Below are 25,867 nucleotides of genomic sequence, written 5' to 3'. Positions count from 1 at the left end.
AAAGGCTTTTATACACTGAGGTCCTTGTGAGGTAGGCCACGTTTGTTTCAAATTGGCCTGTCGGAGGCGCTACAGTACCCAAAAACCTAGAAAATCATAAAAACTCAGGCTGCAATCTTGTTATAAAGAATACAGACAAGTAATTGGTCTTGTATGATTCAGATCAATGAGATCTATAACATTGCAATTACATCTCATAACAAAAAGTGCACTGCCTGACCAGAAATGAACCTTTTAATTCACCAAAATGTCATTGCATTACTGAGATTAATGAGATATCAGTATGATAGTACTTGGGCTCCATCTAGTGGCCAAACACCGAAACTGACTGAAAACAATTGCTCACATGAAACACCACACAAACGCACACAAAGCTGATCTCAGCATGTGATTTAGTTCTGTGATCTGAATCATTTTGCCAATACACATTATTTTGATCCTTTTGGGCCTTTAGTGCCTCAGTTGAATTGAATGTTTTGTCACATTGATTTACTTATGCATTTTTTCCACTCAAACAGCTTCTATTCACTTTTGGGTCTAAAGGACCTATTGGGCTTCTTTTTGCCTATTGAGGCCAAGAGGCCAATTTGTTGGTCTAAAAGACCCTTTGGGCTTTTTTGCCTTTTTGTGTGTGAACCCGCCAATCGCCGCTTGCGGCTATATTTATTATTATTTTTCTCCGCATAAAACGCATACTGCAGCCTAGACCGTAAGGCCCAGGGAGACCAAACTTGGCAGACTGGTGTAGTCTGTTTGCGGGACCGTGCTTAAGTACAGAGACCCACATTGGCCTGATGGTGGCGCTATAGCGCAGCATTTTGCGTTTTGGTCCATATCTCCCACCCCGTAGGTCGTAGAAACAAAATTCCACTTCTGCTGGATTCCTTGGCTCCAGACAAACAAAAAAGCCTCAAGAACCATTAAGCTCCGCCTACTTAGATTTTTTGCTAATTTGCATAATATGCAAAACCTACTTTTGTATACTAGTCCCTGGTTTTTCATCGGATCACCACAACCTTGGTGTCAAAATATTCAGGAGAGTCTCATTATCAAAGTTGCTTAAAAACATTTTGAGATTTGCATACAGTCTGGTTGTCACATGTCAATCAATAGCTCCAAGGCGTGGCCAAATTTACTTAAACAGCCATATCTCAGCAACGCTTTGACCGATCTTCATAAAATTTTAACACTTGTTAGGGCACATGACTCCGAGGTCATAGGTCAAAGCTGGCCACGATTGTCCAATAGGGGGCGCTATAACATGGGAAAAACTGTATCTCAGAAACCATTAGTCACATCAAGCCAAAACTTTACAGGCATCATCAGGGGCCCAAGTGATATCAAGACACACAATGATGACATCATCACTCAAAAAACATGGCCGCCATAAGCCAATTCATTTTTATTTGAATTAATTGGCCATTTGACAGACTTACCATTGGCCAAACAACATGAAACCTCACCACTGTGCATATCTCAGGACTATGTGTCATGCTGTGCAGTTTTAAAACATTTGGCCACTAGGTGGCGCTATTTGTGAAAATCATGCATAACTCCTCCAAATTTTCACTTAGGAACATGCAACTTGTTTCTTTTTATTCCTTGCAGTAGACCTGACAACTTTGCAATTACAAGTCCTTTTAAAAAATGCATACTTTTGTCACATTAATCAATTGTTTGAAAATAGCTCTTTTCGAACTAGTCCTAGGAATTTGATCCAATTATAGAATAATTGGTATGAGCATAATCTGTAGAGTCTGGAGGTAAAAACTGACTAAAAAATGTTGGAATTTTAAATGGTCAGGTTGGTCTATTTTTCCCTTATATCCTTCTGGCCATGCCATAAATTACCTTTATTGCTATAACTCATAAACCATGTAAGTGATCAACTCCCAATTTGAACTGCTTATATAGCCTGAGGTCCCAGTGAGGTATACCAAGTTTGGTTCAAATTGGCCTGTCGGGGGTGCTACAGTACCCAAAAACCTAGAAAATCATAAAAACTCAGGCTGCAATCTTGTTATAAAGAATACAGACAAGTAATTGGTCTTGTATGATTCAGATCAATGAGATCTATAACATTGCAATTGCATCTTATAACAAAAAGTGCACTGCCTGACCAGAAATGAACCTTTTAATTCACCAAAATGTCATATTGCATTACTGAGATTAATGAGATATCAGTATGGTAGTACTTGGGCTCCATCTAGTGGCCAAACATCGGAACGAACTGAAAACTATTTCTCACATGAAACACCACACAAACACACACAAAGCTGATCTCAGCATGTGATTTAGTTCTGTGATCTGAATCATTTTGCCAATACACAATATTTTGATCCTTTTGGGCCTTAAGTGCCCCAATTGAACCTTTTTTTGCACATTGATGTATTTGTGCATTTTTTCCACTCAAACAGCTTCTTTTCACATTTAGGGTCTAAAGGACCTTTTGGGCCTCTGCCTATTGAGGCCAAGAGGCCTATTCGTGTGTGAACCCGCCAATTGCCGCTTGCGGCTATATTTAGGGCTCCGAGCACCAAAGGTGCTGGAGGCCTATTGTAATTGTTAGGATTTTTCTCCTTCATGTTCTTATTATTATTATTCTTTTTCTGCCTTAAAACGGTTCGCACAGCCCAAACCGTAAGGCCTACAGGCGTGAAACTTGGTCAATAGGTAGTAGTCCCTCCCGCTACTCAGGCGCAAGACGCCAGCCAAATCCGCCCATAGGTGGCGCTACAGCGCACGCAAACGCATTCAAGTAAATTGCCACTACCCCGTATGTCCTAAATTTAAAATTCTTTCATATACATGTGCCTTGTCTCCAAACCTACCAAAAAGCCTCAAGAACCTATAAGCTCCGCCTACTTCGTTTTCGAGCTAATTTGCATAATATGCAAAATCGCACACATTTTTGAGAGCAAACTTGTCCCTGGATTTTTCACATACATGCACATATGTGGTATCAAAACGTTCAGAAGAGTCAGCTCTTTAATAATTTTTAACAAAAAATGCACATTTCTGCACATGGGCGTGGCCACATGCCACACAAGTGAAGGGGCAAAAATTTCACCGCCAAAAATGCACATATTCTGCTGTATCTTATGCATACTTTCACATATTCACACCACATTTCATATACATGTACCTGTTGGGAGTCTACACCTGCCCATACATTTTGGCACACATTCACACCTAGGGGGCGCTATAACTGCCAAAAAACTCTCCTGCACACACCGATTGGCCAAATAACATGAAACTTGGTATGCATCATCTACATGCACCTCTGAGACAGATCCTAGGTCTGCACCATCATATGTCCAATATGGCCACCACTATCGACCAATTAGCTGTCAGTACACATTTCACAAGCTGTACAAGCTTTACATATGTCAATTGACATGAAACTCACATGGCATGTTCAGGTACACACCCTCTAAGACATACTGGGGTATGATGGCAATTGCACCACTAGGTGGCGCTATACTAGAAATTCCTGAATTACGCCCACATGGTATGACATAAAACAACAAACTTGGACTCATATGATTCTACGTAGAATCCTTAACAACTTTGTAATTGCAAGTGCTTTACAAAAATGTACGGATTTTCACATATTATCAAATATGTATAATTTCCACTTTCCATACTACTCCTAGGATTTTCACTCCATCACCTCAAATCACACCTTGATATACTCAGCAGACTATGCAATGCAAATGTTGTGCAAAAAATCCTAAGATTTCCACAAATTTATATTTTTCATATGCATCACAATGGTACCATCATAACACATCAAATTCATATTTTAATAACTCCGCTATAGTATGTCCTATGTTTATGAAAATTGACATGCACATTCACATGACCATTGAGGTGATATTTGCCAAGTTTGAGCTAAATCCGTCCACAAATGACTCTACAGTGAATATTTTCAATTTCCATACTCAGCAGTGCAAGGAGCGGTAGAGAGCCTTTGCAGGCACGCACGCTCTCATTCTCGCAGACGCAGAGTGCCCCTCTCATCCACTCCCCACCCCCCACTCCCCCAACCTTCTAACACTTAACAACCCATGTCTCTGTCTCCCCCTCCCTCTCTCTATTTCACATGCACTCACTTCTCACACACGCAGAGTGCCCCTCTCATCCACCCCCCCACACTCCCCCAACCTTCTAACACTTAACAACCCATGGTCTCTGTCTCCCCCTCCCTCTTTCTATTTCACATGCACTCACAAAAAAAACAGGCCTCCCTATAAGCTTCACATACACACTGCCTTAGCCATGCCTACCCATACATTAGAGAGTAACACATACAAACACCTAATTCACACACACACACACACACATACACCTACTTATGTGTATGCATCACAAATTGAGCACATACACTGTCATGTCAGACATGTGAGTTCACTGTGACAACTAAGACTGCCCATTATACGCAATCACTCACACACATACACAGCTCTAACTCATGAACACATACATTATCACACCAAACCTCTCTCTCTCTATTACACATGCACACACATGCACTGGCCTACCAATAGGTTTCACATACACACTGGCCTAGCCATATCTACTATGCCTTCGCCCCAGGCATGCAAGTCGGTACCTATGCCACTTGCGAGGAGCCCGCTCATTGCCGCTTGCGGCTATATTTATTATTATTTTTCTCCGCATAAAACGCATACTGCAGCCTAGACCGTAAGGCCCAGGAAGACCAAACTTGGCAGACTGGTGTAGTCTGTTTGCGGGACCGTGCTAAAGTACAGACACCCAAATTGGCCTGATGGTGGCGCTATAGCGCAGCATTTTGCGTTTGGGTTCATATCTCCCACCCCGAAGGTCCTAGAAACAAAATTCCACTTCAGGTGCATTCCTTGGCTCCAGACAAACAAAAAAGCCTCAAGAACCATTAAGCTCCGCCTACTTAGATTTTTTGCTAATTTGCATAATATGCAAAACCTACTTTTTTATACTAGTCCCTGGTTTTTCATCTGATCACCAAAATCTTGGTGTCAAAATATTCACAAGAATCTCATTATCAAGGAATATCAACAAAACTGTGACATGGGTATACAGTCTGGTTGTCACATGTCAATCAATAGCTCTGAGGCGTGGCCAAATTGACTTCAGCAGCTATATCTCAGCAATGCTTTGACCAGTCTTCATGGAAATTTATCAGTTGTTAGAGCACATGATTCAAAGGTCACAGGTCAAAGCTGGCCATGATTGTCCAATAGGGGGCGCTATAACATGGGAAAAACTGTATCTCAGAAACCATTAGTCACATCAAGCCAAAACTTTACTCGCATCATCAGGGGCCCAAGTGGTATCAAGGCACACATGGATGACATCATCACTCAAAAAACATGGCCGCCATGAGCTAATTAATTTTTATTTGAATTAATTGGCCATTTGACAGACTTACCATAGGTTCATACACATGAAACTGACATGGTATGTTCATGTACACACCCTCTAAGACATACTCATGTTAGAAGGGAATTGCACCACTAGGTGGCGCTATACTAGAAAATCCAGAATTTCTCCTACATATTTTCACTTATCAAGAAATGCTTGCACTCATATGATTGTATGCAGAATTCCTAGCAACTTTCTAATTACATGTGTTTTGCAAAAATGTACCACTTTTTCACTATTATCAAATATATATAACTTGTCATTTTCATACTAGTCCTAGCATTTTAACTCCATTACCTTTAAATCACACCTTGTAATACTCAGCAGACTCTGAAATGCTAAGATTAGCAAGAAAATCCTAAGGTTTTCACAAATTAATATTTTTCATATGCATCACAATGCTACCATCGTAACACATCAAATTCACAGTTCAATAACTATGCCATAGTATGTCTGATTGTTATGAAAATTGACATCCACATTCACAAGGCCATTGTGGTGCTGTGTGCCAAGTTTGAGCTAAATCCGTCCACAAACAGCTCTACAGTGAATATTTTCATTTTCCATACTGACCAGTGCAGGGAGGCATAGACAGCTGCTAAGACACGCACGTTCTCACACACGCTGCCCCCCTCCTCCACTCCCCCATGCTTCTAACACTTTACAACCCTTGGGCTCTCCCTCCCCCTCTCTCTCCTTCACATGCACTCACAAAAACAAAGGCCTCTCTGGCCTATAGGTTTCACATACACACTAATTCTAGCCATTACTACCAATTACCCAGTGACTAATATACAGATATTTAGCCTCTTTTTTCCACACACCCTCACATAGGACTTCCTATATGCTTCATATATACATTTCTCTAGCCATTTCCAACACACTAACTGATATTTAACTTCATTTTTCCATCCACACTCAACACATGCCCTCTATACATCCTGAAATGACATAAGAGAGGACAGACACATGTAATTCACATTTCACACACAACCTCTAAATAACTGCATGCTTTACTTATCATCAAAGTCTTGTTAGATACACATTCCTAGTGGCCTCCCTACTATGGGCACAACAGTGAGAACATGTCAGAGTAGGGATGAGAACATCATGAACAGGCAAAGATAAGAATATTTGTGTTATTTTATTGTATAGTAAGCCATTACTCTTTGGTTTGTTTGAGATTCACATGTGACAGATTTTGTCAGCTAAATGAAAAGGCTTAAAGAGTGGGGTTTACATGTGGGGCATTAACAAGAGCTCTCCTGCTGCTATGTTCACAACTTCTGACAAATTCAGCCAAAGGTATATTTATTTGACTAGGCCCCTGGGTCAGTGTGTCAGTGCTTTTAACCTAATCTCAGCATTTGATTTAGTTGTATGGTCTGAATCATTTTGTTTAATATCTTCCACACTGTATGGCCTAGAAACAAAATTCTACTTCAGCTGTATTCCTTTGCTCAAGCCAACCAAAAAAAGCCTCAAGAAGCCCTTACTGCATACATGAAAAAACACACAAACACACACATACAAAGCTAATCACAGCATTTGATTAACTTCTATGATCTGAATCATTTTGCCATGACATTTTGTTTTGATCTTTTGGGCCTTTATTGCCTCAGTTGAATAAGATACGCACGTTTGCCATTCTCACACACGCTGCCCCCCTCCTCCACTCCCCCATGCTTCTAACACTTTACAACCCTTGGGCTCTCCCTCCCCCTCTCTCTCTTTCACATGCACTCACAAAAACAAAGGCCTCTCTGGCCTATAGGTTTCACATACACACTAATTCTAGCCATTACTGTCAATTACCCAGTGACTAATATACAGATATTTAGCTTCTTTTTTCCACACACCCTCACACAGGACTTCCTATATGCTACATATATACATTTTTCTAGCCATTTCCAACACACTAACTGATATTTAGCTTCATTTTTCCATCCACACTCTCAACTCGTGCCCTCTATACATCCTGAAATGACATGAGAGGACAGAGATATGTAATTCACATTTCACACACAACCTCTATATAACTGCATGCTTTACTTATCATCAAAGTCTTGTTAGATACACATTCCTAGTGGCCTCCCTACTATGGGCACAACAGTGAGAACATGTCAGAGTAGGGATGAGAACATCATGAACAGGCAAAGATAAGAATATTTGTGTTATTTTATTGTATAGTAAGCCATCACTCTTTGGTTTGTTTGAGATTCACATGTGACAGATTTTGTCAGCTAAATGAAAAGGGTTAAAGAGTGGTGTTTACATGTGGGGCATTAAGAAGAGCTCTCCTGCTGCTATGATCACAACTTCAGTAAAATTCAGCCAAAGGTATATTTATTTGACTAGGCCCCTGGGTCAGTGCTTTTAACCTAATCTCAGCATTTGATTTAGTTGTATGGTCTGGATTATTTTGCATATATCTTCCACACTGTATGGCCTAGAAACAAAATTCTACTTCAGCTGTATTCATTGGCTCAAGCCAACCAACAAAGCCCTTAATGCATACATGAAAAAACACAAACACACACATACAAAGCTAATCACAGCATTCGATTAACTTCTATGATCTGAATCATTTTGCCAATACATTTTGTTTTGATCTTTTGGGCCTTTATTGCCCCAGTTGAAAAATTTTTTGCAAATTACATTATCTGTCCATTTTTTGGACTGAAGTAGCTTCATATCACTTGTTGGTCTAAAAGACCCTTTGGGCTTTTTTGCCTTTTTTTGTGTGAACCCGCCAATCGCCGCTTGCGGCTATTTAGGGTTCACACACGTAGTGTGGGAAACCTATTGTTATTGTTAGGTTTTTTCTTCTTTCTTATTATTATTAGGGTTCACACACGTAGTGTGGGAAACCTATTGTAATTGCTCGGGTTTTTCTTATTAGGGTTCACACACGTAGTGTGGGAAACCTATTGTAATTGCTCGAATTTTTCTTCTTTTTTTTTCTTCTTTAGGGTTCACACACACATAGTGTGGGAACCCTATTGTAATTGTTAGCGTTTTTCTTATTATTATTATTATTCTTTTTCCCATTTTGCTGTCTATAAATCATTCTGCAGCCTAAACCGTAAGGCCTAGACACACCAAACTTGCCAAACTTGTTCTCTAGGTCAAAAGGACCACACTCACTTATAGGGACCCACATCGGCCTGATGGTGGCGCTATAGCACACTATGTGACTTTTTGGCCCATATATCCCATACCATAAGTCATAGAAACAAAATTCCACTTCCTATGCATTCCTTGGCTCAATTCAATAGGACATTTCATATACAACTATGAAGCTCCGCCTACTTAGATTTTTTGCTAATTTGCATAATATGCAAAACCTACTTTTGTCTACTACTCCTTGGTTTTTCGTCTGATCACCACAGTCTTGGTATCAAACTACTCAGAAGAATCTCATTATCAAAACCCATCGCCAACATTGTGACATTTCCATACAGCCTGGCTGTCACATGTTAATCAATAGCTCTGAGGCGTGGCCAAATTTACTTCAGCAGCTATATCTCAGCAATGCTTTGACCAATCTTCATGAAAATATATCAGTTGTTAGGACACATGACTCAGAGGTCACAGGTCAAAGCAGGCCACGATTGTCCAATAGGGGGCGCTATAACATGGGAAAAACTGTTTCTCAGAAACCATTAGTCACATCAAACCAAAACTTTACAGGCATCATCATGGGGTCAAGTGGTATCAAGACACACAATGATGACCTCATCACTCAAAAAACATGGCCGCCATAAGCCAATTAATTTTAATTTTAATTAATTGGCCATTTGACCTACTTACCATAGGTACATACACATGAAACTGACATGGTATGTTCATGTACACACCCTCTAAGACATACCCATGTTGGAAGGGAATTGCACCACTAGGTGGCGCTATACTAGAAAATCCAGAATTTCTCCTACATATTTTCACTTATCAAGTAATGCTTGCACTCTTATGATTGTATGCAGAATTCCTAGCAACTTTGTAATTACATGTGCTTTGCAAAAATGTACCACTTTTTCACTATTATCAAATATATATAACTTGCCATTTTCATACTAGTCCTAGCATTTTAACTCCATCACCTTAAATCACACCTTGTAATACTCAGCAGACTCTGAAATGCTAAGATTAGCGAAAAAATCCCAAGTTTTTGACAAATTAATATTTTTCATATGCATCACAATGCTACCATCATAACACATCAAATTCCCAGTTCAATAACTACGCCATAGTATGTCTGATTGTTATGGAAATTGAAATCCACATTCACATGACCATTGTGGTGCGATGTGCCAATTTTGAGCCAAATCTGTCCACAAACAGCTCTACAGTGAATATTTTCATTTTCCATACAAAGCAGTGGAGGGAGGCATACACAGCTGCTAAGCCACACACGCACGTGCCTTTCTCACACACTCTGCCCCCCCCTCCTCCACTCCCCTCACACTCCCCCATGCTTCCAACACTTTACAACCCATGGGCTCTACCTCCCCCCCCTCTCTTTCACATGCACTTACAAAAACACAGGCCTCTGTAGCTTTCACACTGCCCTTGCCATACCTACCCATTTCGCTATGAGTAACCCAGATACAAACACACAAACTGACGTTTAGCTTCTGTTTTTGAAAACACACTCTCTCTCTCTCACACACACACACACACACCTACTTATAGGTTTAACATACACACTGCCCTAGCCATGTATACCCATTACTCTTTGACTAAAACACACACACACACACACACACACACACACACACACACACACACACACACACTTCTACCTAAATGTATGTATAGTTTGTATGCATATTTATAGTATATGTATAGTATATGTCATTCATGCCAGCAATGTCAGTCGTATCAGTCATGCCATGCCAGTCATTTCAGTCCAGTCATATCAGTCATATCAGTCATGTCAGTCATATAAGTCAAATAATCAAATCATTACAGTCATGCCAGTTATGTCAGTCATATCAGTCATGTTAGTCCACATTCATACTTTGAATACACGGACAGTCATGTTAGGCATGCAAGGTGTGCAAGGAGTGAATTAACAAAGCATAGTCTCTGGCTCCCTCAATCTCTCTCTGTCGGTAATATACAGGCCCAATTATGTATAGACACATGCAGGCCTTGCTATATTGTTCACATAGATGCAGCCCTAGCCAGATGTGCTATTTCTGTGTCTCCTTTTCTGACACAAGCAGATGTCAGTCATGTCAGTCCAGTCATGTCAGACATAAGTCGTGTCAGTCATATCAGTCATGTCATGCCAGTCATGTCACTCATATCAGTCATGTCATTACAGTCATGCTAGTCATGTCACTCATTCCAGTCATGCCAGTTGTCAGTCATATCAGTCATGTTATTTTTGTTCATCATGCCAGTGAAGTCATTCCAGTCATATCAGTTATGTCAGTCATGCCAGTCATGTCAGTCATGTTATGGCAGGCTTTGCAGACTACGTTCATACTTTGAATACACGGACAGTCATGTTAGGCGTGCAAGGTGTGCAAGGAGTGAATTAACAAAGCATAGTCTCTGGCTCCCTGAATCTCTCTCTGTCGGTAATATACAGGCCCAATCATGTATAGACACATGCAGGCCTTCCTATATTGTTCACATAAATGCAGCCCTAGCCAGATGTGCTATTTCTGTGTCTCCCTTTCTGACACACGCAGATGTCATCACAAACTATCTGTAGAGTACACACTGGCCAAACCCAAACAGCTTCTTTTCACTTTTATTTTCCAATATCTTTCACACTGTAGGGCCTAGAAACAAAATACTACTTCTATTGTATTCCTTGGCTCAAGCCAAGATGTACTGCTTAAATCAAAAAACACACAAACACACATACACACAAAGCTATTCACAGCATGTGATTTACTTCTGATCTGAATCATTTTGCCAATTTTTTGGGCTTTTTTGCCTTTTTCGTGTGTGAACCCGCAATTGCCGCTTGCGGCTATATTCTTATTATTATTATTTTTCTCCGCATAAAACGCATCCTGCAGCCTAAACCGTAAGGCCCAGGGAGACCAAACTTGGCAGACTGGTGTAGTCTGTTTGCGGGACCGTGCTAAAGTACAGAGACCCACATTGGCCTGATGGTGGCGCTATAGCGCAGCATTTTGCGTTTTGGTCCATATCTCCCACCCCGTAGGTCGTAGAAACAAAATTCCACTTCAGGTGCATTCCTTGGCTCCAGACAAACAAAAAAGCCTCAAGAACCATTAAGCTCCGCCTACTTAGATTTTTTGCTAATTTGCATAATATGCAAAACCTACTTTTTTATACTAGTCCCTGGTTTTTCATCTGATCACCACAATCTTGGTGTCAAAATATTCACAAGAATCTCATTATCAAGGAATATCAACAAAACTGTGACATTGGTATACAGTCTGGTTGTCACATGTCAATCAATAGCTCTGAGGCGTGGCCAAATTGACTTCAGCAGCTATATCTCAGCAATGCTTTGACCTATCTTTATGAAAATTTATCTGTTGTTAGGGCACATGACTCAGAGGCCACAGGTCAAAGCTGGCCACGATTGTCCAATAGGGGGCGCTATAACATGGGGAAATTTGTTTCTCAGAAACCATTAGTCACATCAAGCCCAAACTTTACAGGCATCATCAGGGGCCCAAGTGGTATCAAGGCACACAATGATGACCTCATCACTCAAAAAACATGGCCGCCATGAGCCAATTAATTTTTATTTGAATTAATTGGCCATTTGACAGACTTACCATTGGCCAATCAACATGAAACCTCATCACTGTGCATATCCCAGGACTATGTGTCATACTGTGCAGTGTTGAAACATTTGGCCACTAGGTGGCGCTATTTGTGAAAATCATGCATAACTCCTCCAAATTTTCACTTAGGAACATGCAACTTGTTTCTTTTTATACCTTGCAGTAGACCTGACAACTTTGCAATTACAAGTCCTATTAAAAAACGCATACTTTTGTCACATTCATAAATTGTTTGAAAATAGCTCTTTAAGAACTAGTCCTAGGAATTTGATCCAATGATGGCAAAAATGGCATAGGCATAATCTGTAGACACTGTAGTTAACTAAATATGGAAAAAATGTTGCATTTTTATTTGTCTGATTGGTCAATTTTTCCATTATATCCTTCTGGCCATGCCATAAATGACCTTTATTGCTATAACTCATAAACCATGTAAGTGATCAACTCCCAATTTGAAAGGCTTTTATAGACTGAGGTCCTTGTGAGGTAGGCCAAGTTTGGTTCAAATTGGCCTGTCGGAGGCGCTATAGTACCCAAAAACCTGAGAAATCATAAAAACTCACGCAGCAATCTTGTTATGCAGAATACAGACAAGTAATGGGGCTTGTGTGATTCAGATCAATGAGGTCTATAACATTGCAATTACATCTCATAACAAAAAGTGCACTGCCTGACCAGAAATGAACCTTTTAATTCACCAAAATGTCATTGCATTACTGAGATTAATGAGATATCAGTATGATAGTACTTGGGCTCCATCTGGTGGCCAAACACCGAAACTGACTGAAAACAATTGCTCACATGAAACACCACACAAACGCACACAAAGCTGATCTCAGCATGTGATTTAGTTCTGTGATCTGAATCATTTTGCCAATACACATTATTTTGATCCTTTTGGGCCTTTAGTGCCTCAGTTGAATTGAATGTTTTGTCACATTGATTTACTTATGCATTTTTTCCACTCAAACAGCTTCTATTCACTTTTGGGTCTAAAGGACCTATTGGGCTTCTTTTTGCCTATTGAGGCCAAGAGGCCAATTTGTTGGTCTAAAAGACCCTTTGGGCTTTTTTGCCTTTTTTTGTGTGAACCCGCCAATCGCCGCTTGCGGCTATATTTATTATTATTTTTCTCCGCATAAAACGCATACTGCAGCCTAGACCGTAAGGCCCAGAAACACCAAAGTTGGCAGGATGGTGTAGTCTCTTTGCAGGACCACGCTTAAGTACAGAGGCCTAAATTGGCCTGATGGTGGCGCTATAGCGCAGTTTTTTGCATTTTGGCCCATATCTCCCACACCGTAGGTCCTAGAAAGAAAATTCCACTTCTGATGGATTCCTTGGCTCAAGCCAAAAAGAATGGTACAAAAACGATTAAGCTCCGCCTACTTAGATTTTTTGCTAATTAGCATAATATGCAAAACCTTCTTTTTTATACTAGTCCCTGGTTTTTCATCTGATCACCACAATCTTGGTGTCAAAACATTCACAAGAATCTCATTATCAAGGAATATCAACAAAACTGTGACATGGGTATACAGTCTGGTTGTCACATGTCAATCAATAGCTCTGAGGCGTGGCCAAATTTACTTCAGTAGCTATATCTCAGCAATGCTTTGACCTTTCTTCATGAAAATTTATCAGTTGTTAGAGCACATGACTGAAAGGTCAGAGGTCAAAGCTGGCCACGATTGTCCAATAGGGGGCGCTATAACATGGGAAAAACTGTTTCTCAGAAACCATTAGTCACATCAAGCCCAAACTTTACAGGCATCATCAGGGGCCCAAGTGATATCAACACACACAATGATGACATCATCACTCAAAAAACATGGCCGCCATGAGCCAATTAATTTTAATTTGAATTAATTGGCCATTTGACAGACTTACCATTGGCCAATCAACATGAAACCTCATCACTGTGCATATCCCAGGACTATGTGTCATACTGTGCAGTGTTGAAACATTTGGCCACTAGGTGGCGCTATTTGTGAAAATCATGCATAACTCCTCCAAATTTTCACTTAGGAACATGCAACTTGTTTCTTTTTATACCTTGCAGTAGACCTGACAACTTTGCAATTACAAGTCCTATTAAAAAATGCATACTTTTGTCACATTCATCAATTGTTTGAAAATAGCTCTTTAAGAACTAGTCCTAGGAATTTGATCCAATGATGGCAAAAATGGCATAGGCATAATCTGTAGACACTGTAGTTAACTAAATATGGAAAAAATGTTGCATTTTTATTTGTCTGATTGGGCAATTTTTCCATTATATCCTTCTGGCCATGCCATAAATGACCTTTATTGCTATAACTCATAAACCATGTAAGTGATCAACTCCCAATTTGAAAGGCTTTTATACACTGAGGTCCCTGTGAGGTAGGCCAAGTTTGGTTCAAATTGGCCTGTCGGAGGCGCTACAGTACCCAAAAACCTGAGAAATCATAAAAACTCATGCAGCAATCTTGTTATGCAGAATACAGACAAGTAATGGGGCTTGTATGATTCAGATCAATGAGGTCTATAACATTGCAATTACATCTCATAACAAAAAGTGCACTGCCTGACCAGAAATGAACCTTTTAATTCACCAAAATGTCATTGCATTACTGAGATTAATGAGATATCAGTATGATAGTACTTGGGCTCCATCTAGTGGCCAAACACTGAAACTGACTGAAAACAATTGCTCACATGAAACACCACACAAACGCACACAAAGCTGATCTCAGCATGTGATTTAGTTCTGTGATCTGAATCATTTTGCCAATACACATTATTTTGATCCTTTTGGGCCTTTAGTGCCTCAGTTGAATTGAATGTTTTGTCACATTGATTTACTTATGCATTTTTTCCACTCAAACAGCTTCTATTCACTTTTGGGTCTAAAGGACCTATTGGGCTTCTTTTTGCCTATTGAGGCCAAGAGGCCAATTTGTTGGTCTAAAAGACCCTTTGGGCTTTTTTGCCTTTTTTTGTGTGAACCCGCCAATCGCCGCTTGCGGCTATATTTATTAGGGTTCACACACATAGTGTGGGAAACCTATTGTTATTGCTCGGATTTTTCTTCTTTCTTTCTTATTATTATTAGGGCTCCGAGCACCAAAGGTGCTGGAGGCCTATTGTAATTGTTAGGATTTTTAGGGTTCACACACGTAGTGTGGGAAACCTATTGTTATTGTTAGGTTTTTTCTTCTTTCTTATTATTAGGGCTCCGAGCACCAAAGGTGCTGGAGGCCTATTGTAATTGTTAGGATTTTTCTCCTTATTATTATTATTATTAGGGTTCACACACACATAGTGTGGGAACCCTATTGTAATTGCTGGTATTTTTCTTATTTTTCTTATTCTTTTGCCCATTTTTTGACATAAAATGCATCGTGCAGCCTAGACCGTAATGCCTAGAAAACCCAATCTTGGCAAAAAGGTTCAGTTACCTCCAAGGACCAGATTCCCATACAGGGACCCCAAATTGGCCTGATGGTGGCGCTATAGCAGACCATATTGACTTTTTGTCCATATCTCCTACACCGTAGGTCCTAGAACCAAAATTCCAGTTCCTATGCATTCCTTGACTAAATTCAATAGGACAATTAATATACAACCATTAAGCTCCGCCCACTTAGATTTCGAGTTAATTTGCATAATGTGCAAAATCACACACATCTTTGAGCGCGAACTAGTCCCTGGATTTTTCACATACGTGCACATATGTGGTATCAAAACGTTCAGAAGAGTCTGAACTTTAAAATGTATCCAACAAAAATGCTAATTTCTTCACTACCTAGTCAGTATAAGCCAATCAAATGAGGGGGCGTAAATTCAATAGTAAATTTTGCACAAATGGAACTCTAACTTAAGAAAACTTGCATGTAATGAGATGGCACTTCACAGACAGCTTCCGTGTGAGGGTCTGGGGCAGCTCGCAGTGGTTGCCATACCTCACCTGCTAGGGGGCGCTATAACATGCAAAAATTTGCCCCATGCACTCAGATTGGCCGATCCACATGAAACTTGACAGACATCATCTATGGGCCTCTGGAAACCAGGTCCTAAAGCAGACATGCCATACTTCCAAAATGGCTGACGTAATCGGCCAATCAGTGATCGGCACGCGTTTGACAGGCTTACCATTGGTCGATCTGCACGAAACCTCTTGGGTGTGGACAAGTGCACGCCCCCTATGACATAATCCAGCCGGGTGTCGATTGGCCACTGGGGGGCGCTATTGCAAAAAAAGCAAGTGTATCCCCTACATAATTCCACTTGGGAACATGCAATTGGACTCTTTTGATTCCTTGCAGTAGTGCGAACAACTTTCCCATTACATGTCCTATTAAAAAATGCACAGTTTATTTACAGTTAATAATAGTTTGAAATCATCACTTTTCATACTCCTCCTAGGATTTTCATACTATCATGTCAAGCAAAGTCTTATAATACTCTACAGAGTGTGAAATCAAAAAACAATCCAAAGATTTTGGATTTGAGGACACTTATACCTGCTAAATATTTTTTTAATGGACAGCATCGATACATATAATATTCATATTCTTAAAGCTCTTTCATATTTTACCCAATTCTGACCAAAATGCACAAGCCCATTCAGAATCCCATCCTGAACAAATTTGTCAAGTTTCATCTAAATCGGTTATCGTATGGCTCTACAGTGCAGTATTATATACAATGCATAAGAATGCATGTAAAGTCCCTCTGTCACCTTCTCCTTCTCACACGCACGCAAGCTGAAACTCACACTCTCAGTCTCTCTCACACTCTCACCCACATTCCCCCTCCCATCTCTGTGCCCTAAGTAAACATTGCTCTGGCTACCTAGATCTCTCTGTGTCTATTAACCAGGCACACACACATACAGGCACAAGCAGGCCTTCCTATAGCATTCACAATTGACACTTCCCTAGCCATACCCACCCATATCTCAGTGACTAACACATGCTTATACAAACTGATATTTGGCTTCTTTTTTGTCTCTCTCTCACACAAACACAGACACACACACCTTTATACCTATATGTATGTATAGTTTCTATGTATACTTATGTATGTATGTATTAGTATATGTTGTCATAGTTTGAATACATATACTACCACACACACACACACACACACACACACACACACACACACACACACACACTTCTACCTAAATGTATGTATAGTTTGTATGCATATCTATAGTATATGTATAGTATATGTCAGTCATACCAGTGATGTCAGTCATATCAGACATGCCAGTCCAGTCATGTCAGTTATATCAGTCATGTCAGTGATGCCAGTCATGTTCTGCCAGTCATGTAAGTCATGTCAGTCATATCAGTCATGTCAGTCCAGTCATGTCAGTCAAATCTTCAAATCATTACAGTCATGCCAGTTATGTCAGTCATATCAGTCATGTTAATTTTGTTCGTCATGCCAGTGATGTCATTCCAGTCATGCCAGTCATATCAGTTATGTCAGTAATGCCAGTCATGTCAGTCATGCCAGGCTTTGCAGACTACATTCATACTTTGAATACACAGGCAGTCATGTTAGGCGTGCTACGTGTACAAGGAGTGAAATAACAAAGCATAGTCTCTGGCTCCCTCAATCTCTCTCTGTCAGTAATATAGAGGCCCAATCATGTATAGACAAGTGCAGGCCTTCCTATACTGTTCACATACATGCAGCTCTAGCCAGATGTGCTATTTTTGTGTCTCCCTTTCTGACACACGCAGATGTCATCACACTCTACATCTGTAGAGCACACACTGGCCAAACCCAAACAGCTTTTTTTCACTTTTAGGTCTAAAGGACCTTTTGGGCTTCCTTTTGCCTACTGAGGCCAAAATGCCTATTGGTGTGTGAACCCGCCAATCGCCGCTTGCGGCTATATTTATTATTCTTTTTCTGCCTTAAAACGGATCGCACAGCCCAAACCGTAAGGCCTACAGACTTGAAACTTGGTCAATAGGTAGTAGTCCCTCCCGCTACTCAGGCGCAAGACGCCAGCCAAATCCGCCCATAGGTGGCGCTACAGCGCACGCAAACGCATTCAAGTAAATTGCCAGTACCACGTATGTCCTAAATTTAAAATTCTTTCATATACATGTTCCTTGTCTCCAAACCTACCAAAAAGCCTCAAGAACCCATAAGCTCCGCCTACTTCGTTTTCGAGCTAATTTGCATAATATGCAAAATCGCACACATTTTTGAGAGCTAACTAGTCCCTGGATTTTTCACATACATGCACATATGTGGTATCAAAACGTTCAGAAGAGTCTGAACTTTAATAATCTTTAACAAAAAATGCACATTTCTGCACATGGGCGTGGCCACATGCCACACAAGTCAAGGGGCAAAAATTTCACAGCCAAAAATGCACATTTTCTGCTGTATCTCATGCATACTTTTACATATTCACACCAAATTTCATATACATGTACCTGTTGGGCGTCTACACCTGCCCATACATTTTGGCACACATTCACACCTAGGGGGCGCTATAACTGCCAAAAAACTCTCCTGCACACACCGATTGGCCAAATAACACAAAACTTGGTATGCATCATCTACATGCACCTCTGAGACAGGTCCTAGGTCTGCACCATCATATGTCCAATATGGCCGCCACCATCGACCAATTAGCTGTCAGTATACAATTTCACAAGCTTTACAAGCTTTACATATGTCAATTGACCTGAAACTCACATGGCATGTTCAGGTGCACACCCTCTAAGACATACTGGGGTATGATGGCAATTGCACCACTAGGTGGCGCTATACTAGAAACTCCTGAATTACGCCCACATAGTATGACATAAAACAACAAACTTGGACTCATATGATTCTACGTAGAATCCTTAACAACTTTGTAATTGCAAGTGCTTTACAAAAATGTACGGATTTTCACATATTATCAAATATGTATAATTTCCACTTTCCATACTACGCCTAGGATTTTCACTCCATCACCTCAAATCACACCTTGATATACTTAGCAGACTATGCAATGCAAATGTTGTGCAAAAAATCCTAAGATTTCCACAAATTTATATTTTTTATATGCATCACAATGGTACCATCATAACACATCAAATTCATATTTTAATAACTCCGCTATAGTATGTCCTATGTTTATGAAAATTGACATGCACATTCACATGACCATTGAGGTGATATTTGCCAAGTTTGAGCTAAATCCGTCCACAAATGACTCTACAGTGAATATTTTCAATTTCCATACTCAGCAGTGCAAGGAGCGGTAGAGAGCCGTTTGCAGGCACGCACGCTCTCATTCTCGCAGACGCAGAGTGCCCCTCTCATCCACTCCCCCCACACTCCCCCAACCTTCTAACACTTTAACAACCCATGTCTCTGTCTCCCCCTCCCTCTCTCTATTTCACATGCACTCACTTCTCACACACGCAGAGTGCCCCTCTCTTCCACTCCCCCCACACTCCCCCAACCTTCTAACACTTTAACAACCCATGGTCTCTGTCTCCCCCTCCCTCTCTCTATTTCACATGCACTCACAAAAAAAACAGGCCTCCCTATAAGCTTCACATACACACTGCCTTAGCCATGCCTACCCATACATCAGAGAGTAACACATACAAACACCTAATTCTCACACACACACATACACCTACTTATGTGTTTGCATCACAGATTGAGCACATACACTGTCATGTCAGACATGTGAGTTCACTGTGGCCACCTAGATCTCTCTGTGTCTATAATACAGGCACACACACACATACAGACACAAGCAGGCCTTCCTATAGCATTCACAATGACACTTCCCTAGCCATTATCTCAGTGACTAACACATGCTCATACAAACTGATGTTTTGCTTCTTTTTTGTGACTAACACACACACACACACACACACACACACACACACACACACACTTCTACCTGTATGTATAGTTTAACTATAACTCGCGATTGCTTAGTCTGATCATTGCACAATTAAAATTAATGCGTCAGAACGTAGTATATGTACTAACTTGGTTGGTGTACTATTCATATAAATGTTTGTTAATTAAGAACTTTGAGGCATAAAAAAACATGGTCACCACAGGGAGTTGAACCCCATCTCAATAAATGAGAGTACCATCACTAGTGACTTTTTGTTTTTTTTCCCCTAAATTTATGCTTTATCATTAATTTTATTGCTAAATTTGTATTTTGTTCTTTTTTATATTCAGAATGAGGACTGTGATTGAAAACTACATGTTTTTATGTTGTTGTGGGCAGAACACAGCAACAGTTTTAGTCTGGTACTGGTTTAACAAGGATCCAGAAGCACAGTCTAACATGGTCCATTGTCTCAACCACCAAGTACTCAGACCTATTTTGTATTGTATGAACATTTATGTTGAAGCACAATTAAAGATTAGACAATAAATATTTAAGTGCATGTTTTGCAGTTTTATTGTTGTGGGCAGAACACAGCAAGTTTTAGTCTGGTACTGGTTTAACAAGGATCCAGAAGCACAGTCTTAACACTATGTTCATGGTCCATTGTCTCAACCACCAAATACTCAGACCTATTTTGTATTGTATGAACATTTATGTTGAAGCACAATTAAAGATTAGACAATACATATTTAAGTGCATGTTTTGCAGTTTTATTGTTGTGGGCAGAACACAGCAACAGTTTTAGTCTGGTACTGGTTTAACAAGGATCCAGAAGCACCGTCTAACACTATGTTCATGGTCCATTGTCTCAACCACCAAATACTCAGACCTGTTTTGTATTTTATGAACATTTATGTGAACACAGCAAGTTTTAGTCTGGTACTGGTTTAACAAGGATCCAGAAGCACAGTCTTAACACTATGTTCATGGTCCATTGTCTCAACCACCAAATACTCAGACCTATTTTGTATTGTATGAACATTTATGTTGAAGCACAATTAAAGATTAGACAATACATATTTAAGTGCATGTTTTGCAGTTTTATTGTTGTGGGCAGAACACAGCAACAGTTTTAGTCTGGTACTGGTTTAACAAGGATCCAGAAGCACCATCTAACACTATGTTCATGGTCCATTGTCTCAACCATCAAGTAGTCAGACCTATTTTTTTGTATTTCATGAAGATTTATGTTAGTGTAGTATGAATAAACATAAAATCAATATTTAAGTTAATGTTTTGAGGTTCTACTGTTGGACTGTCATTAATAAAAGCACTTCAGTACAATACATTCATGGTAGCTGAAATACGTGGGCATCACAGAAACATGTATACTGTCAATAGGAATGTCTTTAATATAAATGTGATCAATTAAAGTGCCATTTTCAGTGGTTGCATCTTTCACAATCTCAGTAAACCCATTCTGTTGCATTATGTCATGTACTGTAGTGGATACAAAAAGATTTTCATTGAAATCTCCCATAATAATTTTTCCTCCTGCAAATTTGTCTGTGTAAGTAATAAGATTCACTAAGTTGCTGAGAAACCCCTTAAGACTGTATGAAGGGGGCCGGTACAAAATGGCTGCAATTGCATTGAGATTAGGAATTCTAAACTGCATGCACTCTATGTTCAGACACGGCAAGGCAACAACAGAACAATTTGTATTGGGTTTGCACAACATACCGACACCACCATGTTCTTTTTCTTTCAACATAGCAAACATTGCGTCACTTTTGTCATATGAAACACATCTTGGTGTGTTATAGAATGAAAATCCATTCATCTGTACATCACTTGCTTTGTGCACTGATTGTATCCATGTTTCTGTAAGACATATGATGTCAGCTTCCAGATACCTTTTGTCTTGTTTTATGTCTTCCAAGTGACATGACAGTCCTTGTACGTTGTGCAAAAGTATAGTACATGATAATGATGAAACTTGTTTTTCTGTTACTGGCTCAATAAATGCAGGCATGGCTTGCATAAAAGTGTCTATGTCAGGTTTTGCATAAATAGCTGTCTCTTTGAATTCCTCTATTATGAGACCTTGCAGAGATTTAACGCGACTTAAGGCAACATAAGCTTGTCCAGCTGCAAAAATCTTTTTGAGGGAAACCACAGCGTTTTCCACAGTAAGACCTTGAACTTTGTGAATAGTACAAGCCCAGGCTAATTTGAGGGGAAACTGACGCCGTATGCCACCATTTTTTGTCACTCGTTCTTCGTCTGCTTCAATTGGTGTGGCTTTCTTCAGTTCAGGTATTAAACATGGTCTTCTTGTTCTTAAATTTTTACCAGCTTTTTCAATGTCAAACGTTACATATATTTCTGTTGGAAAATCATCTTCAGACTTAAAACATATTTCACTAACTGTACCAAATGCACCATTTACAAGTCCATCTGCAACATCAATGTTTTTCAGTAGCATAACCCTTGCATTAACTCCAATATGAAGTGATTGTGCAAGACATGTCTTGCAAACATTGCCATGGTGGCCGCTGATTCTTTGCAGTCGTCCAGTTTTTGCACTCCTCTCATAATCTTGTGCCTGTATGACTGTAGTGTCTATGCAGGTTCTATGTAGCATTTGTCTATTGTAGTCATCAACTTCATTATTTGTTGCATAAATATGCAGATTAGCACTGTGGTCACCTTCACCAGTTTCACACTGTTTTAGCATTCTGATATCCTTTTCCAGCAATGGATCACACTTCTGCCGTTTTCTTAACCGATTGAGTAATTCTGCAAACTCAATATCTTTTTGCCTCATAATCTGTGTTAACTCAGCCAAAGCAAAATGGTTTTGCCATAAATTTACACCTGCAGTGTCAGCATACAAAGGTTTACCCTTCACCGGACTAAGCTGATAAAAGTCTCCAACAGCAAGGATAGAAACCTTTCCAAAAGGTGAATAATCTCCAGTTTGTTTGATCTGTCTCAATCTACCATGCACATATGCAAGCAGTTTGTGATCAACCATTGAAATTTCATCTATAATAAATATGTCCAGGTTTCCCAGCTTGACTCTGAGTGAATTAATTTTCTCATCTCCCAATGGCTGATAAGGCAGCTTTGTATCTGTACCAATGGACAAAGCAGTGTGTATTGTTACAGCATCAATATTATAGGCACTTACACCAGTTGGGGCTGTTAATAACACTCGGATCTCATCAGGATTACTGGATAGTTGACACAGGATGCGATGTGCTTCATAATGTATTGCTTTGATTAGTACAGATTTTCCTACACCTCCAGGACCTGATATGAACACATGAAATGGTTCTGGATTTTCCCCACGTAACTTCTGTACACACCAATGTCGAATTTTATAAAATATCTGAGATTGTTCTTCATTTAGTGAACGAAGTAAATACATTGCTTGGGCTTTTGGCATGGTATGAGGATTATCTTGAAAAGAACATACTTGTTTAGGTAAAAGATCTGGTATAACATCACCTGGTTCTTCTATATCTGAAATTTCATTATGTTTGTCATCAAGGCATTCTAACCGCTCACATTCAGTCTCTGGACAAATTTGTGCCCATGCATCTTCCATTGGACCATTTGCCTCTAAGTCTTCTTGAGCTTTGTCTATGGAATCAGCCTCTTTTTCAAACATTGACATATTTGTGTCCACTATGACTTTGACAGAAATTAGTTCATTATCAGAATATTTCACAAACCCAGTTTCATAAAACTCTTGATATGTCTGGAAGTTAGGTGGTTTCAGTTGTGTATTTAAGTAATGAGGCAAAAATAGCTCTAAAATGCTTTCGTGATATTTCTCAGGATTTTTTGTTTGTGAGAAACGAGGATACCGAACTACAGCAGCATCTGTTCGTGACCTTTTCTTTACACATCCAAATTCTTTCTCCAACTTCACACTGTCAGTGGATGAGCTTTCAGATTTGGACAATATTCTGTACTCTGATGCAAATGTTGCCAAACACATTTGTTCAAATTCATCACTTCTAGGTCTATGCTTATATCTGTCTGAAATACTGTACATCCAAATATTGTTACTCTCTTCATCACCACATTCAGCTTTCTTGCGTATGACATTCAGTGGAAGACTCATCCTGATTGCATCACCAGTTGGAATAAACTGCACTTTACGAGATGCCTGTTTTAACTTCATGTTAGTCAAACGGTACACACTTTCCTGTGCTGACACTTCTCGGTTATGCAGAAAAACACTACCGAGTTTACGTAAAGCTTGTTTAGCATCAAGATTGCCTTTCTCTGAAACTTCTTTTTGAGCATGTGAGAGCAACAATCCCATCTCTCTCTCTGCTTTTGATATGTAGGAGATGATGTAAACAATACAAGAATATGCATCAACCACAAACTGTATGTCCATGTTTGCATTCCATGCTTTTAGAAGATCTCTATTATACTGATTGACCCACACATCACATGGTTTCCTCTTCAAAACAACACTTGTTTTTTTTGTCATTTTTCGGTACGCAGCTTCAAACATTTCTTGATTTATATTCAGAGAATTGAATAAATCATCAACAGATTGAACATTTGTCTCACTGTCCAGTAATGCATTTCTTACTTTCTTCAATATCAAACTAGCTAATTCCTGTTCCATTTCAGGAATGTTTGTATTTGTTGATGCTTTTATAGGATCTTTTTGTTTATCATTATCAGTTTTATGTTCCTCAGTGTTACATCGTGTAAGAAATGTCCTGTTGGTTGGTGGACGTGGGAAATTGAATCTGCAGGTAGTGCCTTTCTTTTTGCAGGTTTTCGAGTGTCTTTTGCTGTGTTGCTGAACTGTTGATACTATTTCATGCATTTGCTCATCTTCACTTGATGGCATTTCACATGTGACATAGTGATCAACAAACTGGACCACTTTATCATCATCATCTTTCTCTATCTGAGGAGCGTCTTCTACCCAGAATAAACAGTGAGTATGAGGCGAACCACGGTTTTGAAATTCAACTCTCATGAAAAAATCCTTAATTTTTCCAATCGGCTTAGCTTCAGACATGATGACATCTTTTAAAAAACAATGAAATCTATTGTCAAACATTCTGGCAGCAGTCACGGGATTACTTTTCAGAAGTGCACATCTTTCTGACCAGTCAAGCTCATCAGCTGATATATGTTTTCCTTCTTGCCTCAATATTGTTTGCATCAGTTCTGGCCACCGGAGGTCAGCCGAGGAGAATGAACAGAACCACGTGGGAATACCCAATTGTCTCACCATGGCAAATAAATCTTTCTGTACACTTTGCCAGAATACAGGAGTGCCTCTAATAGGTTTCAGGAACTTATATCCTTCATTAACATTCAAAATCTTTTGCAAAGACTCTCTATTTGACAGCATTTCCGAGGTAACATCTGTTTTCTGTGTGTAATGTCCTTTCCTCAAAGCTATTGACACATTTGAAACAACTTGATTTAATTCAGATAAATATTGTCCATAAAATATGTAGTCTAGGTTTTTTGCAAATCTCCCATCTGCATTAAGAATTCTGGCATTTAAGTATTGACATAATGTCAATCTTTCAGGTCTGTTATCATGAAAAGTGCCCGTGCCATAAGGAAAAAGAACTGGAAAGCATTTGGCCTCATTAGACTCATCAGTTAATAGACTCACTGGATTGTTTCCTTCTGCGGGTGCAACAGACATTATTCCATCAAAATGCTGATCCAGAATCTCCTGTGCTATATCTACTGGTTGTAAACAAGTATCCATAAACATACCATG

This window comes from Brachyhypopomus gauderio, chromosome 8 (genome assembly GCF_052324685.1).
Source record: "Brachyhypopomus gauderio isolate BG-103 chromosome 8, BGAUD_0.2, whole genome shotgun sequence".
Taxonomy (NCBI): domain Eukaryota; kingdom Metazoa; phylum Chordata; class Actinopteri; order Gymnotiformes; family Hypopomidae; genus Brachyhypopomus; species Brachyhypopomus gauderio.
This window is presented reverse-complemented; position numbering follows the sequence as displayed.